This window comes from Haliotis rufescens, unplaced genomic scaffold, assembly GCF_023055435.1.
Source record: "Haliotis rufescens isolate VD_foot unplaced genomic scaffold, xgHalRufe1.0.p SCAF_2, whole genome shotgun sequence".
Classification (NCBI taxonomy): domain Eukaryota; kingdom Metazoa; phylum Mollusca; class Gastropoda; order Lepetellida; family Haliotidae; genus Haliotis; species Haliotis rufescens.
Genome location: NW_025963890.1, coordinates 49373983 through 49390740, shown reverse-complemented (window position 1 = coordinate 49390740; position 16758 = coordinate 49373983). Strand labels below are relative to the sequence as shown.

Sequence of the window (16758 nt, the reverse complement as noted above, 5' to 3'; positions counted from 1 at the left end):
TAGTAATAATGTAGTGCCTTATGAATGGAATCTGGCGAATAATAAATGAACTTATTGCTATGATATTATAAACCAAACTTTCATTTCTACCTTTATGTAGGTCAGGCCTGGATGCCTTCTACAGCCTCTCCTACACTCTGTACCACTGTTTTGGATTCCTCATTGTGCTCGTGGTGGGGGTTGCTCTCAGTCTGGCCACAGGTAAATGACAATTAAACGACATAATATATATCCTTTAGAGGCATTTTATGATAATGTTGTGACATTGAAGACACAGTTGACTCATGACATTTGCTTCATGAAGGTACTAGCCTCTTTGAAAGTAAATAAGTGATTACAATCCATACGTCAATATCATATTCATCTTCGCCATTTCATACTGAATATGATTCATTTCATATACTGAGTTGCTCTCAGTCTGGCATCAGGAAGATGACAATTTTAACTCGGGCAATACACTTTGTTATTCCACTTTCGTTTGCCTAATTTCTTTCGAATTCAATGCATTACGATTTTTTGAAAGTTTTATACAAGCAGAAGATCCAAGACGGACAGTATATATACTATACCTGTCACTACTTACTAATAACTATGTTAATCCTGCAGGTGGAAATATGGGTGGTGTTAACCCTCTCTACGTGAGAAAGTACAAAGGGAGTAGAGATCCGGAAGAGGAATTTGTGGTGGTCTGTATCAGCTGCTGTAGATACAGCTTCATAGAATGCATTCACACAAACTCAGTTTAAAATAACTAATGCATTATATTAGATTGGAGCCTGTTATATAATTTTGACATATAATATAATTTTTTAACAATTCGAAATTGATCTACAGATGAGATTTTCATTTTCACAATCAATTGAATAAAGTTATGATACTTTATGAGGAATTATACCTTCACCCAGGAACACTTGCAAATTAAAACGACAAAACCCTTTACATTGTCATATTGCCAAAAGCGATTGTACGATTCCGCCTACATCATCAGTATGGGTTTATGAATCACCATCACATGGTTATGATACCAAGAGTTTGCAATAAGTTGAGCATACCCTAACCCACCGGTGGCATCCGACACAAACACATGCAAAGAAAAGTAAAAAAATACAGCTGGTGTTCAGCTTTGACACACAAGTCGTTGGAGCCAACACGTATGATACGTCTTGTTGGGTGTTGCTCGGTACTGTCGAGAGGATTGTTGACACCTGGTCGGTAGTTGCATCAATGACAACCCCTTTTCACCTTCACAAATAGTAGGAACATGATTCACAAGCGCTGAGGATATTTGCTCGTGCTGAATATCTGTCACCTTTCATTCACGTCTATGAAACTATTTCACTCACCCAAAAGAGTGAGTAAAACCAGTCCTGAACACAAGATAGAGACAGACGAGACAGAGTGAGAAGTGAAGAGATTTGACGAAGTGAAGATGGGTGAAGTCACAAGCGCGTGGAGGTTGGCTGTGTTAGAATGTAAACATAGACATAATAAATATTATAAGAAGGAGAAATGATGTTGGCGTGTCAATAATCGTATTTAGTTGTTTAGGGATAAATGTAATAATGAACGTATGCACGAACGCACGTAGACTAGCCATATCCTGTTCTCAGTTGGTTATCATGTTTTATTTTACAGACTGAAGGAACCCAGATGCGCGAGCGTGACTCTACAGACAGGCAACTGTCAGAGGCTCCCGTCAAACACTGAGCTCCCCTTTATACAACTATCAACACAATACAGGAATGTAGAAACATATCTGCGTCACAATACCAAATTCACTCCACCATCTTAGAACACACACTGCTTGTACATTAATAACACAGAGAATGTTATATACAGCTGATCATCACTTGTTTCACTGTTAAAGAGATTTTTTTCTAAATGCCACTTTTGTATTGATGGAGTATGATGCTGTCTTACGTACACACTGTTATGTATTCGAGGATGAAAGCCATGTTATATACAATTGTTCTCTTTATGCGGGTCGGCGGGAAATGTTTTTTCCAAAGACAGTAAACCATCATCATTTTTGTTCAGAAAGATTTTGCAAGTTCTAATGTACATATACGTGTTCTCGACAAAAGAAAGTATCAATTAAGTATGTCTATGATAAAAATGTATTTTGTGTAATGGGTCAATTGGCCTTTCTACAAATAAATATGTCTGTCTCTCTGTCTGGGAATCGTTTTGAACTGTACATTTACACATAATGCTAACTTTCATTGAGTGATCCAGCAATCAAACAATTTTCATTCAGTCCTATACTTGAGGGGTAGATCTTTTGATATTCAATTTGTTTTTGTGAATATTCCCAATGCGTCAAACACAGATGTGTTTCATTCATGTTCATCCATTTGTTATAGCAAACAATTTGTCAGATGTCTTCAAATAGCTTCCTACCTCTCGTCCATGGTTTCATCTTTCAAAACAAGTGGTGAGCTTGGTATCTACTTCTTTCAAAATATTTGAAATTTGGTCTCTCAGACGTATGATATCTCTAACACCTTTTCATGATGTCAAACATGGCAAAAGGGGGTTGAATTTGTGGACGTGGCATGGCGCATGTACTTATTTCACAGAAACAAAATGTTGCAGTATTAGAAGTAACCATTTCCGACATATGCAGAGCTATATGTAGTAGGTGTTAGATTTAGGGGTGGTAATGATGACTTGACATTAATAGGGTATAGAAACATTCTGAGGGTGAAGAGTTCCCCCAACAGTATACCATAGGCCCATACATCCGCCTTGGTGGACCTCACCCCTGAGTTGATGACCTTGGGAGCTGACCATCTGCTGTAGTTAGCCACCGAAAGGAGTACCATTCTACTTAAGTTGAGGTTTGAAATATTTAGAGGACATCAGACATCGGTGAGAATTGGTTATAATAACAGGTAATTGAACCGGTAATGAATTAGTGCAAGGTGGTCTCCAGGGAGATGTTGGCATTATCACTGTCACTGAATACAGTTATCTGAACGTGGTCTGTTCGAATGGTTAGCGTGTGTGGTATTTGCCACCGGTCGGGCAGCATATGTTCCACATCTAAATTGAGTTATTAGCCTTCTATATTCACAAGGTTTAGCATTTGATAAATATTTTTCACAAATGATATAAGATTTATGCAGTTTAAATAATGAAAGGGTCTTGCATGCCAATCTTGAAATAAACAATCTTTGACTCTTTCGCTGATCAGATGTATAACGTTTGTATTGCCGACGCTTTGTGCAACCCATACAACCCCAAAACCATAATAAGTTAGGAAAAAGTCTGATATCCGATACCCAGTTGTGACGTTTTCTATCAGCATTGGATGACAACATTTTATAACACTGGTATGAGTATCTGTTTGGACTCATTTGCATTATCTTAAGCCAATATTTAATGCATTTTACATGGTAAATATTATGAAGTGGATACTTCCTTTTACCACGGGCCACTGCATTCGCAGTTTTGGTGCCCGTGTGAAGTAAACATTTACCAAATTAACGATGGACGATTTCAGAACTATTCCATTTTTGGTATCCCCAAATCTCAGCACCATACATTAATATCAGAACAATTTTTTTATCAAATTTTAAAAAATATTACTTAAGCGAAATAATATCATATTACCGATTTAACTTACCAAAGTGGAAACGTGGAAACTAAGCCTGGACCGGATGAAAAAGGTATTGACAGTTCTGAACTCACTGATTTAATATCAGAGATTATACAGGAATTTTGTTCAGGGAAAAGGGAGCATGCAAGTGATATGAGGGACATTAAAACCATAATATGGAAGACCTAAAGGGCGAACAGGCTATATTACAAACGAACGTTTTGACCAAATGGAGCAGACTCACAGTACACCAGTTGAACCCACAGCTTCAGCGAAACAGCTACAGAACGAAGTAGAAAGACCAGAACAAAAAAGAACCAGTTTTGGAAAACAGTGATGAAAACAAAACAGGTTGTAAGGATGTTTGTGACATTCTAAACTCGAGTAATACAACAGATGACATCGTTGAGATACGTCCACATGACATTGCCGAAGCGCACAGGCTTGGGCATCATCCTTCACATTCAAAGCGGCCAAGGCCAATTATTATTAAATTCGTCACTATCGACTGGAAAATATGTTCCCTTAGTCGACGTAGACATAAAAAAGTTCAGGGTATGGAATCGCCAGCGATCTCACACAAAGACAGCGGAATAAGCTTCAAGAACTACCTGCACAAAACAAACGAGGATACTTCAAGAATGGCGTACTTATTGTTACTGACTTCAACCATATGCTGCTTACAGTGGTGAGGGATCTGATGATACTAGACAGGCTGGCCATAACACGCCCAGTGCTGGCAAATAGGGGTGTTGTCCAGTTCAAGCAAATTCTCAATCGATGTCCAAAACAATCATTATCAACTAAGCTTCTCTTCTGGAATATATCTGGTTTGGTAAATAAAGTTTCCGACCTAAACTTTCTAAACTTTTTAACTAATGCAGACCTTGTTGGATTGATAGAGACATGGACAATTGACTTTCCTTATGACCAGATATTCCACAACTTTACAGCTTACATCCTAAATGCAATTAAAACAGCTGACAGAGGACGATTCTCAGGAGGCTTAATCGTGATTGTGAAAAAATCAATCAGTGCCTATGTGAATGGTCCATAACTGCAGACAATGCTATATTTTTACTTTTAGATAAATGTTATTTAATCTTGAAAAAGACATTCTTATGTGCTGTGTATATGTCAATCCGCCAGGATCAAGTGTGGTTTGACTTTATTCATCAACTCACTTATAGAAGTTATTGTCTCATTAAACAGAGATATACACATCCTCATAGGTAGGGATTTCAATGCCCGGACTGGGACACTGTCTGATCATATTGATGATGATATCGCCGAGGTCAATGTCAATAGAGAATATGTCAATTCTGCCCGATAGTATCAACATAGATAGAATGTCATGTGATATCAATGTAAACAATGCCGCAAAATATCTTGTAAATATTTGTGCCGCTCTCGACATGTCTATTCTAAATGGTGGCTGTGGTACGGATTTAGGTATAGGTGATTATACTTACATCTGTCACTCAGGCTCCAGCTTAATTGACTACATTATTGTATCCAACAGTCTATTCTTCCACTGTAAAACATTTGATATTGTGTCGAGGGCAGAATCCTCACACCTACCACTATCTTGTTCATTTCAAGCACGTGATCAGGAGACTCCCGTTGAAACAGCAGGGGACGCACGTGCCCCTCGTGAAAACTACCACCTTGTGTGGTACATGGCGAAACTACAACAGTTCAGGGATAATCTGGTATTGCCACATGTGGTTGATCGTTTTGAACAATGTACTTTGTTACTACCAGATACTACAGATAATGCTATTAACTCATTCACCGACGCCATTTGTACAGGTGCTCAATGCATGAAAAGGACATGTAAGTCTCGCGAAAGTCGCTAACAACCCTGATTTGACTCTGAGTGTCAGTGATACAGATTGGAGAGAGAGAGGTGTCTCAGAATATAAAGACATTTTAAGAATGATAAGACCTTATTTTGTTATTAAAAATCAAGAAATACTTATACAAGTTTATGACGTGATAAAAAGAAAAGTTATAATGAATATATGTGTAATAAGGTTTTATCTAGTCTTCGAAATAGTAAATGTTTCTGGTCTACCATACGAGGATTATCTCAAAGTGTGGCAACTCGTGTACCTAACATATCACTAGAACAATGGGTCGATCAATTTGAAGATGTGTTTGACAATCCAACAGATGAAGATACGGTTATCACCGAAACGGCTGGTAATGATATTCATGATGATATGTCTTGCTATATTCGGGACTGGACCACATCCGACCAAACAAAAATTTAGTTTCATTATGTCTAAAACTGATTGTAAATTAATTAAACGTATAGCTATCTATATCAATCAAGCGATGTCCCTTTGTAGTACATTATTGTCAGAACATTAAGATCTGTGCACATCACGTCTATTGTAATACAAATGTAACTATGGCCCGATGGCCTACGCTTACGAAATAGACCGAATTGAAACTAACCACAGTGTTTTGTTGCTTACTGACATAAAGTTTTACAAGCCTTAGTCCAAATAAATTTTATAAGTGAAATAAGTCCCACAGATTTATAGGCATTAACTGTTTCATAAATTCGCCACTGTAAAACCATATCTAATTTTTGACAAGGGGACTCCCATTCTACCATTCTAATTTTACTCTTCACGTATTAATATCAATACACCATTTACAGGAGTATAAATATAATTCATCAAGACATTTTTGTAACTTTAAAACACTGTCTGCAACAGGTATTAAGCTGTTGGCAAACAATAGGGCAATTATATTCAACATTTCCTCTGAGATAAAAAACACCATCCTGGAATTTTTTTTAAACATACAACTAATTCGTTGATAAACAAAGAATATATTACTGGACTAAGAGTACAACCTTGTCTCACCCAACAAGATCTATCAAAATAATAAGTCAATTACTTTACCATGATCGTATGTTACAGTTGCTTTAACATCATTGAACATACTCTGGATAATACACACAAAAAATTGCGGTGAATAAAATTTTGCAATGAAAAATACATTAACTTACACCTATTAACCATATCAAATGACTTTCGAAAATCAATAAAAGTGCCAAATACATTTTGCGAGTGATATACGTTTGTATACAAGCTTGTAAAATGAAAATGTTATCAAAAGTAGAATGAGCTTTCTTAACACCGCCTTGATATTCACCAATTATGCCTTGGTAATATAAGAAGAAATCTACTCTTTGTTCAAACTATACGGAAACATTTTACCAATTATATTGAGAGGTGATATACCACGAATGTTAGTAGGATCACTTTTATTTAAGACTTGAACGTCTTTGACTATATACAACATAAGCCGAAAATATGTCAACATCAACATAATTAAATTCTCTAGATCTGAACAAATGGACAAATAATGTGTGGAATTAATCTTATCTTCAAAAAAGGTAACAGAAGAGTGAATATAAATATAAACATGACCCGATGCACTGAGGCGAGGTCAACCTTCAAGGGCGTATTTATACATTACGTCATAAAAATGTGTGAAGAGGTGTATTTCAAGTCGAACGTGAGCAAGAGGACGGATTTTACTTACTGCTGTTAAATTTGAAGTTAATGGAACAGTTATGGAAAACACCCTGAGGCATGAACCCTCCCTTGGCACTACTTTGCTCAGGTGGTGTTCCTTGTCACCTGAGATGGATCTACTGTATGACCAGATGCTAGCTTCATTTCTATGCCCTGACAAGTACATGATGTGACATTTGCATGGGCTAGTGCTTGAATGGCAGTTGTATAATCAAGTTTTTGTCCCGGGTTTGGGAACTTGATTATACCTTAATAAGAAGAAGAGGAACGTTTACAGTCAAGCAGTTTACTGTCAGTGGTGTTGTGTACTGACCAGTGGAGATGCTTGACTTTTATAGTAATCGCCTCGTACATTTTTACTTTGAGTGATTCCCTAGTCAATGAATTGTGCATTGTCTTCATCTAGTTCTTGACCGACGGACGATACGTCACGAGGTAGTGATGCTGTATTATTACATAATAATAACTTCTACGCCGGCGCGACTACGGCCTCTGGACAATAGAATTCACTCAGCGCGATGGGTTTGATGGATACGTCAATCTTACATCACTGTAGCCTGCTATGTAGCTGTCAGTGTTCAGTGTGACACGTGAACGTCTACAAGATTTAATTGCTTGTTGCTATGTTGTAGGTAATGAAACCTTTATAAATATTTTAATTCCATTTATATTTAGTTAATAATTATATCAGAAAACGTTAATATTTACATAACATATTGGAACAATATTGAGTGTATTTTACACTGGTATAATTTCCCTCTTGTGTGTTTTAGCTTTTGGCCTCAAAAGCTGAACTAAAGAACATGTTAAACAAATAACAAATTGAATATAAGACTAATAACATATGGAATCTATACAAACATTCATATATAAAGGCATGGTGATTAGTACTGTAATGGGTTCAGTATTCACATGTCTGGATACATTTTGTCACTGATAATCTCTGGTTCCAGCACGGTGAAGAATCTTTGATGTACAACCAGAATGTGGGCTTGAAAGGGTTGCTTTAAGACGGTCTTCAATGTTTTACCAGAAAGGAATGGTACATTCAGAGTAGAACTTACTAATATGCTTTTACCCGAAAATTTGTTTTCAATTTTGAATCCTGGCCAGTTAAGAGAAAGGGTCGGCCAAAATGTTCCAGTAAGGGATAAATTATCGATGGTAATAGGGTGTGTCAGATGCCAATATGACGGACAGAGGGACAGTTTGATTATAGGGATAATAACACACGCAGAACCTGTGGTGATTTCCAAATGTAGCTCAGTGGTGTGGGAACGCTTCTTAATCAATTTGGAAATGAACAGAAGAAGTACAAGCAATGTACAGATACCAACCAATAATGATGCTAAGGGGAAAGCATAGTCTACATCAATGTAGACTGGTGAGGGGGGAGGGGGCGTGGTCTCAAATGAATATTTAAAGGATGGAACGGTCGGATCTCCCAAGGCTTTGGCAGATGGAGTTTGTGTAAACAGTAATATCATTGCTGTAAGAGCGCGCAATCTTAAAAACATCCAAAAACTGATAATGGATAATACACATACCATGAATTAGGAAGCATAGGAAATCATAGACTTACCATCTAACCATGACGTTTGTAAGTTTATTTGACCATCCAATAAGGGTTCAGTAAGTGTTTGGAAAATGAGTTGGTCCTTTTTAGCGCTCTCAGCCATGCGTCTGAGATTGAGGTGACTATTATGGTCATTAGCTATGATGTTCGAAAAATTGTGTGAATAAATGTGAAAGTCTGGAATTTCAACTTTGACAGGAGATAGGCAGGTGGTGGTTCCTGTAAGTGATTCTAATGTATTGTCCTCAAAGAAATGTTGTAGCAAGGCCAAATTGACTGGATGAGAAGGAGTAACAGTGTGACTTGCGTTACTGCATGAATTAAGACTTGCAGGAATAAATAGTGATTGGGTAGATAGCGCGTTTAGCTAGATGGGCTCTCCAACTCCAGGAATACACATTTGACATTATTCACAGAGAAGGAAAGAAAAACCAAAATGCTGATGCATTATCAAGGCAAACCTATCCTCCACAAGAACCAGAGAATGATGACACATCAGTTGTAAGTATATCTCCAGGAATGCATGCTGATTCTCATGAGGAGCAAGCAGACCCAACTTCTTGTTCGTCCCATACAATTCAAGCCGCCAAGTTCATAAAGACAACGTTTGAACAAGCAGGAGATGGTAGCATCTGCTTCCTTAATTGACACACCAGCGCCTGACCTTCATGACATCGCACAAAGACAAAGAGAATGTCCAGACTTCAAACACATCATCCATTACTTGGAAACGTCTGAGATACCATCACATTTTACAGACAAGAAAAGCAAAGGATTGGTGCACAAGTCAGTAGAGTATGACTTGAAAAATGGAGTACTATACCATTTCTATCAAATCAGAGGTAAGAACATTCCCTCGTCTGAGAGACATATCACTCAGATTGCTTTACCAAAGATCTTCAGACCAGACGCCTTGAAGTCGTACCATGACTCCCTTGCTGGTGGATGTCACAAGGGTCGTGATGCCACAAGAGCTGCATTGATTCAGAAATACTTCTGGCCTCTTCTTTATCAAGATGTTGAAGACTACATCAGATCTTGTGATGCTTGCCAACGATCAAAACGTACATATCACAACAGACCAGCACCATTGACACCATTACCAGTTGAAGAACCTTTCTCTCGCCTCCATATGGATTTCATAGGTCCAATCACACAGTCACCGGAAGGATATAAACACATCCTTTTGATTGTTGATGCGTTCAGTGGATGGTGTGAAGCCTTTCCAACAAAGACACAAGATGCTAAGGAAGTTGCTACGAAATTGTATAATGAGATCTTTACACGTTATGGGGCACCTCGTACCATTGTGTCTGACCGTGGAGCAGCCTTCATGTCAAAACTGGTTTCAGCTATTTGTGAACTGTTTCAGGTCACACGTCATAGCACCAGTTCATATCATCCCATGTCAAATGCTTCTTGTGAGCGTCGTAACGCCGTCATAGAGCAAGCCTTGAGAACATACTGCAATGAAAAACATTCAAACTGGTTGATTCCAAGCATCATGATGACCTTTAGGACTACACAATCAGAATCGTCTGGGTTCTCACCTTTTCATCTCTTGTTTGGGAGAGAAATGATCTTGCCCTTTGACACATCATTGATCCCTAAAGAAACTCTTAGTCAAGATGCAGATGCCCATCTTAAATCAACCATTGAACATCTGAAGATGGTACACAAAATTGCATCGACAAACATCAGAAAGAGCCAGGAGAGAAATAAACATTACTATGACAGAAAGGCCAAAGAACCCAGCTTCAAACTTCAAGATCAAGTTTTGCTAAAGAATGAAAAGAAGCAGCCTGGCTTATCCGCAAAACTACAGCCCAAGTACATAGGACCTTACTACATAGTTAGATTAGAAACCAATTATACATACAAGCTACGGTGTTGCCGAACAAACAAACCCATGAAAAGCATGATAAATGCAAACAGATTGATCCGGTATGATGATCCAAGAGACTGATCAACACACCTAGAACATCACTACCAAGAACAAGCACAAAACGAACAACATAGATCTCAACCACAACAAGACACCCAAACCAACAATCAGAAAAGGCAAGAAACCAGCCAAGCACCCGACCAAACAGATCAAGGACAACGGTCAGGTGAAAAAGATCAATTTCAATCATCTGACTATTTTGAAGTCGATAAGATCTTGTCATCGAAATGGGTAAATGGTACAAGAATGTACCATGTGAAGTTGAAAGAGGATGGCACCACCTCATGGGAACCAGATTCGCATGTTGGTGAGTATGCCAAACGACAATTCCACAGCTCAAAGACCATGTCAGGTAGAAAGAGGAAACGACCACGGAAATCATACTTTACAAAGAAATAGATCACAGAGATATAGTATTCAACACCTGGTATACCATTTTAATTTTAATTTTTTTTTGTATGTGCACATACATCATAGTTCCATTCCGTCACTCCCTTCCCCTTTTTGTCCAGGAAAATTATTGTAGTTCTGTCTTGCTATAAAAGTGCTAGAAGGTATTGTTGGGCGCTTCACCTCACCCCTACCCATGAGACAGCTACATCATTTTTTCTCTCTTTGGCACTTCCAGGACCACTGTGGATCTACTTCTTGCTACTGTTGAGTATGCTTCTCCCATTTGCGGTTTCCTCAGCTCCAGATATCGTCCAGAGACTGAACTATGGTATTGTCTTCAAACCAGTCCTTGCTCATCCATATGTTACATTGGGTACAGAACAATGGCTTCATACTTTTGAACTGCCCCTCCCAGAACATGTTCACATGCCAATGCGTCCAAAATGCCATTCCGAATCACACAAATGTACTGCATTGAATAATGTTAACACGATTCTACACTCAAGTCAAACCGATGTCATGACAACACTCAATGAAACAGTCAAACTTGTGCATACATTGGTTCCACACACAACCTTTCCATCACCAAGCAAAAATAAACGTGCTATATTTTCTTTTATAGGTGATCTGTCTCGATCACTTTTTAACACAGCCACACTTGACGATGTGAAGGTTTTAGCTGAACACATCAATGCCCTTACAAAGGATCGTTCTCGTATCACCAATGCTTTAAGTCAACATTCAGAACATCTTTCATCGTTTATGGCATCAGTTGATAACAGGTTCCAAAATATTATTCGTGGGATGAAACAAAACCACGACGATATATCTAATATCACATATTCGGTAAATGCAGCTCTTTCGATCCTTCAAGCTGAAAACGTATTCATGTCTTCTCTGCTTACCAAACACATGATGCAATCATCACATTTAAAACACCAACTCTACCAGCTTAGTTCAGGTGTTCAAGATCTAGCAAAAGGAAAACTTTCTCCACTCCTTGTACAACCACAGGACATGAGACACAGTATTCGGCAAATAACTGCCATTATACATGACAAATACAAAACGTTTACACTGATGCACCAAAACACAAATTACTATTATTCACAGGCTGATTTCATCTTTGCTCGACACCACAAGAACTTATATGTTTCTGTTAAATTCCCCATCTCAGCTATGAAATTACCAATGTCTCTTTAAGAAATTATTTCTCTTCCTGTTCCCATTAACTCCACTTCAGCTCATGCTACCCAACTTTTAGATTTACCCAAATATTTAGCTATTTCTTCAGATGGTCAATATCATGTTCCCTTAACATACAAACATCTTTCCCAGTGTCAAGGATTCAAACAATTACAATGTCCTTTCAAACTCGCCTTGATACCTAACACCCAGTCGTCCTGCGTTATGTCCTTGTTTCATAACAAAGTAAAAGATGTTAAACAGTTTTGCAACTTCCGTTTTCTCATCACTACCAAACAGTCTAATTTCATTCAAATATCCCCTTCCAAAGTACTAGTTTATCATGTTCCTCTAATTTCATTGGACTGCGAGTCAGGTTTAAAAATGGTAAAAGGTTGTAATTTCTGCATATTGTCCATTCCATGTCGATGTGCGCTATCTACCCAATCACTATTTATTCCTGCAAGTCTTAATTCATGCAGTAACGCAAGTCACACTGTTACTCCTTCTCATCCAGTCAATTTGGCCTTGCTACAACATTTCTTTGAGGACAATACATTAGAATCACTTACAGGAACCACCACCTGCCTATCTCCTGTCAAAGTTGAAATTCCAGACTTTCACATTTATTCACACAATTTTTCGAACATCATAGCTAATGACCATAATAGTCACCTCAATCTCAGACGCATGGCTGAGAGCGCTAAAAAGGACCAACTCATTTTCCAAACACTTACTGAACCCTTATTGGATGGTCAAATAAACTTACAAACGTCATGGTTAGATGGTAAGTCTATGATTTCCTAGGCTTCCTTATTCATGGTATGTGTATTATCCATTATCAGTTTTTGGATGTTTTTTAAGATTGCGCGCTCTTACAGCAATGATATTACTGTTTACATGTGTGCATAATCAAGTTCCCAAACCCGGGACAAAATCTTGGTTATAGGGGCTGGTTATGCTGAATGTGTTGTGGGTGCTCTTGTTCTTGTTCTTCTTGTAGCTGTTCTTGTTGATGTTCTTGCTCTTCTTGTTGTACTTGTGTTTGTTCTTGTTCTTCTTGCAGTTGTTCTTGTTGGAGTTGTGCTTGTGGTTGTTCTAGTTGTGTTAGCTTGGAATGTGATTGTTATAGTTCTTCTTGGACAGGTCCTAATTTGCGCAGTTGGTAAAAGTTCGTTGGTGTCGCTCATCTAGACATGTAGTGTTTTTCGAGGTCGAGATCGAATTTGTTTCCACCAACTATAATCAAGATTTTGTCCCGGGTTTGGGAACTTGATTATACCTTAATAAGAAGAAGAGGAACGATTACAATCAAGCAGTTTACTGTCAGTGGTGTTGTGTTTTATAATACAGAATACAAGAGACATAATAGCAATACATGGTACATAGAATGATAATAGTATGAATACATGAAACATATAGAATAATAATAGAACGATCGAATAAGCAACGGTTATAATACTTGAGGGGGAAAGCTGGAAAGGTAGGGGATATAGCTATAGGTAGAGCTAAGCACACTTTCATGTCTAGAGAGAGCATTACATCATGACACCAACATTATGACCTGTGACTGCATTTGTAAGTAACGTCACTATAAATACGCTTGGCTTATTACGTCCGAAGTGAGACGCGCTATTTACTAAATGTAGATAGACATATACGCGATAAACGATAATAACAATAACCTCAAACCAAGTATAATAAAACATGTAGATGTAGGATATGAACGATATTGATAATCAGAATAGTATCATTTGCATGGAGTTGACTTATCACGATGTTAGATTTGATTTCTAAGTTCATCAATGCTTTGTCATCGTTTGTATCAAAATATGATAAAGTAACAGTTTCTGTAACGGCCGAACATTAGATATACAGACTAACTGTCTGTGTCTTTATCGTTCAACATACAGCCCGATTAACGTTACTTTCATGACATTTATTTAATACATATTGTATTCTGATACCGTGTATATTCGGATATTGATAATGGGAAATCATATTCAATTAATAGGTAATTACTGCTAATTAACGGACACATGTGGTGCTAAACACATTTCATAAAACATACAAAGTATAGTAAACATCTATTCATAATACATACAAGTTCTGGTAAACAAATATCTAAAACACACACGTTATTGTGTATGATCTTTCATACGTACATAGGTAATAATGAACGCTTCATTATTTAAACATACAAGGGACCCGTGCACATGCACAGTGCAAATATGTTTCCACAATCTTACATTAGCTTGTTAGAGTTAACCATCTATAGAAACACAGACTATCTTGAATATATCACACACATATATATAATATAGGACCAAATGTATCAAATAATAAAATGTTTCTTACCTTAATAAGAAGAAGAGGAACGATTACAGTCAAGCAGTTTACTGTCAGTGGTGTTGTGTACTGACCAGTGGAGATGCTTGACTTTTATAGTAATCGACTCGTACATTTTTACTTTGAGTGATTCCCTAGTCAATGAATTGTGCATTGTCTTCATCTAGTTCTTGACCGACGGACGATACGTCACGAGGTAGTGATGCTGTATTATTACATAATAATAACTTCTACGCCGGCGCGACTACGGCCTCTGGACAATAGAATTCACTCAGCGCGATGGGTTTGATGGATACGTCAATCTTACATCACTGTAGCCTGCTATGTAGCTGTCAGTGTTCAGTGTGACACGTGAACGTCTACAAGATTTAATTGCTTGTTGCTATGTTGTAGGTAATGAAACCTTTATAAATATTTTAATTCCATTTATATTTAGTTAATAATTATATCAGAAAACGTTAATATTTACATAACATATTGGAACAATATTGAGTGTATTTTACACTGGTATAGTTGCACGAATTCAGTGAGGAGTATATAGACCCGGCTGAGACCTGCTTCCTTGAAATTGGGCGAATGATCAAACCAAGTTGACGTTCCGACATGGGCTTACTCGAGTACCACACATGGTCATTTACCATGGCACTTGATTTGGGAATGCAAAACAACTTTTCTGCATTTTGGGGCAATTTTGACATGAGAAGTTTCAAGGTTGCGCCGGGACACTGTGACGTACCAGAAGCATACATGGCTTTGCGTTTGTCGGTAGTGCTGTTTTCTGGGTCATCGAAACCCACCTGTGTGGTTTTTTGGATTGTGTCGTTTGAAATTGCGGCATATTCCCGATCCTCGTCATCAAAATGAAATTCAAAAGAACCAGGTCTCAACTGAGAGGGAAATTCTAGGCCACGTGAAACAAAATGAAAGCTTTATACAGAACACAGAGTGGACTCTCGTGTGACATATCATCTTGATTTTTTTGTCATATCGCCATTGTCAATAATTGGCTTATGTTGTGTTGGCATAGACTGACCTTCACGGACACTGGATTTTAATTTTCCATTGAGGTCATTGGCACGTTGGAATTCTTTGTCCATTACTATGTCCATGTGGCGACCCAACAGATCTGTTGAGGGCAGCTCTCATATTCTTCATCGTGATTCTATGGTACCCATCGGACACTGGACCCTTACCATCCTTCCTCATGTGCCGCCGCGTCTCGGCATAGAATGCACGGAGAAGGACGGCCAACTCAGAAACCGGAATAGTAATCCAGTCTACGGATATTTTTCTCGTCTCCGATGACCAATCTGTAAAACAGGAAGGCAAGCTCTTTTCACTATTTATAGTAAATTTAAGTTTTATTCTTTACTTTTGAATGTCTTATTTGTTTAACACTAGATTAAGTAATTTTATTTGGCTTACCATTTAACATTTTCAAAGCCCATTTAGTGTTTATCATTGTTGATTTGCTGTGCCTCTGTTTCTCTAAATCTTGGAGGTTTTCTTCCGAAACAATAGTAAATCGGGTTTTAGGTTGGGGTTGATCACTAGCAGTCGCTTTGATCTCTGTGTCGGCATTGTTGCCAGTCACAATTGTCTTGATGCTAGATTCCTGAGTCATTTCCGAAAACAATGCATCAAGGTCAATATCGCTCAATAAATCGATTTCGTTCAACTCAGTAGTTTTGCAGATTTCAGTTTCTTCACTTGCGTTACTAGTATTCACAGATAGCCATTCCATATCAAAATCACCGTAAGGACAATCCATTTTGTTTCATGTAGCAGACGACAACAAACACCAGTACCAAAGCATTTATTTATTTTGAAGTCAGATAAAATGTTACAAGACCAGACAAAAATACTTAATTAATTTTAATGCCGATAAATGTAGGTATTAAAAAGGAAAAATAAAATAGAGAAACGAGTTGATTGTAAACACCGATTGAGAGTTCGGGGAAACCCCGGAAAGTAGTTCCGGCAAAAATTCACACGATCAATTCACAAAAAGTTGTTCACATCGTGTGAACTTTGCTGTCCGTTCACAGGTGTGTGAACTCAAAATAGCAGATCACGTGACTACCCATTCAGCCAATCAGCATGAAAGAAACAGTGTTAACTTTAAAGTATGAAATTATTGAGGAATTGACTT

At 37.9% G+C, this 16758-nt stretch overlaps 1 long non-coding RNA gene across 1 annotated transcript; it reads left to right on the top strand.

The window, feature by feature from the left end:
• The first annotated feature begins 156 nt into the window (after positions 1-156).
• On the top strand, positions 157-1881 carry LOC124146227. Its single transcript, XR_006862649.2, has 3 exons — positions 157-201; positions 607-686; positions 1636-1881. It is a non-coding gene; the product is annotated as an uncharacterized LOC124146227 (long non-coding RNA).
• The last annotated feature ends 14877 nt before the right edge of the window (positions 1882-16758 follow it).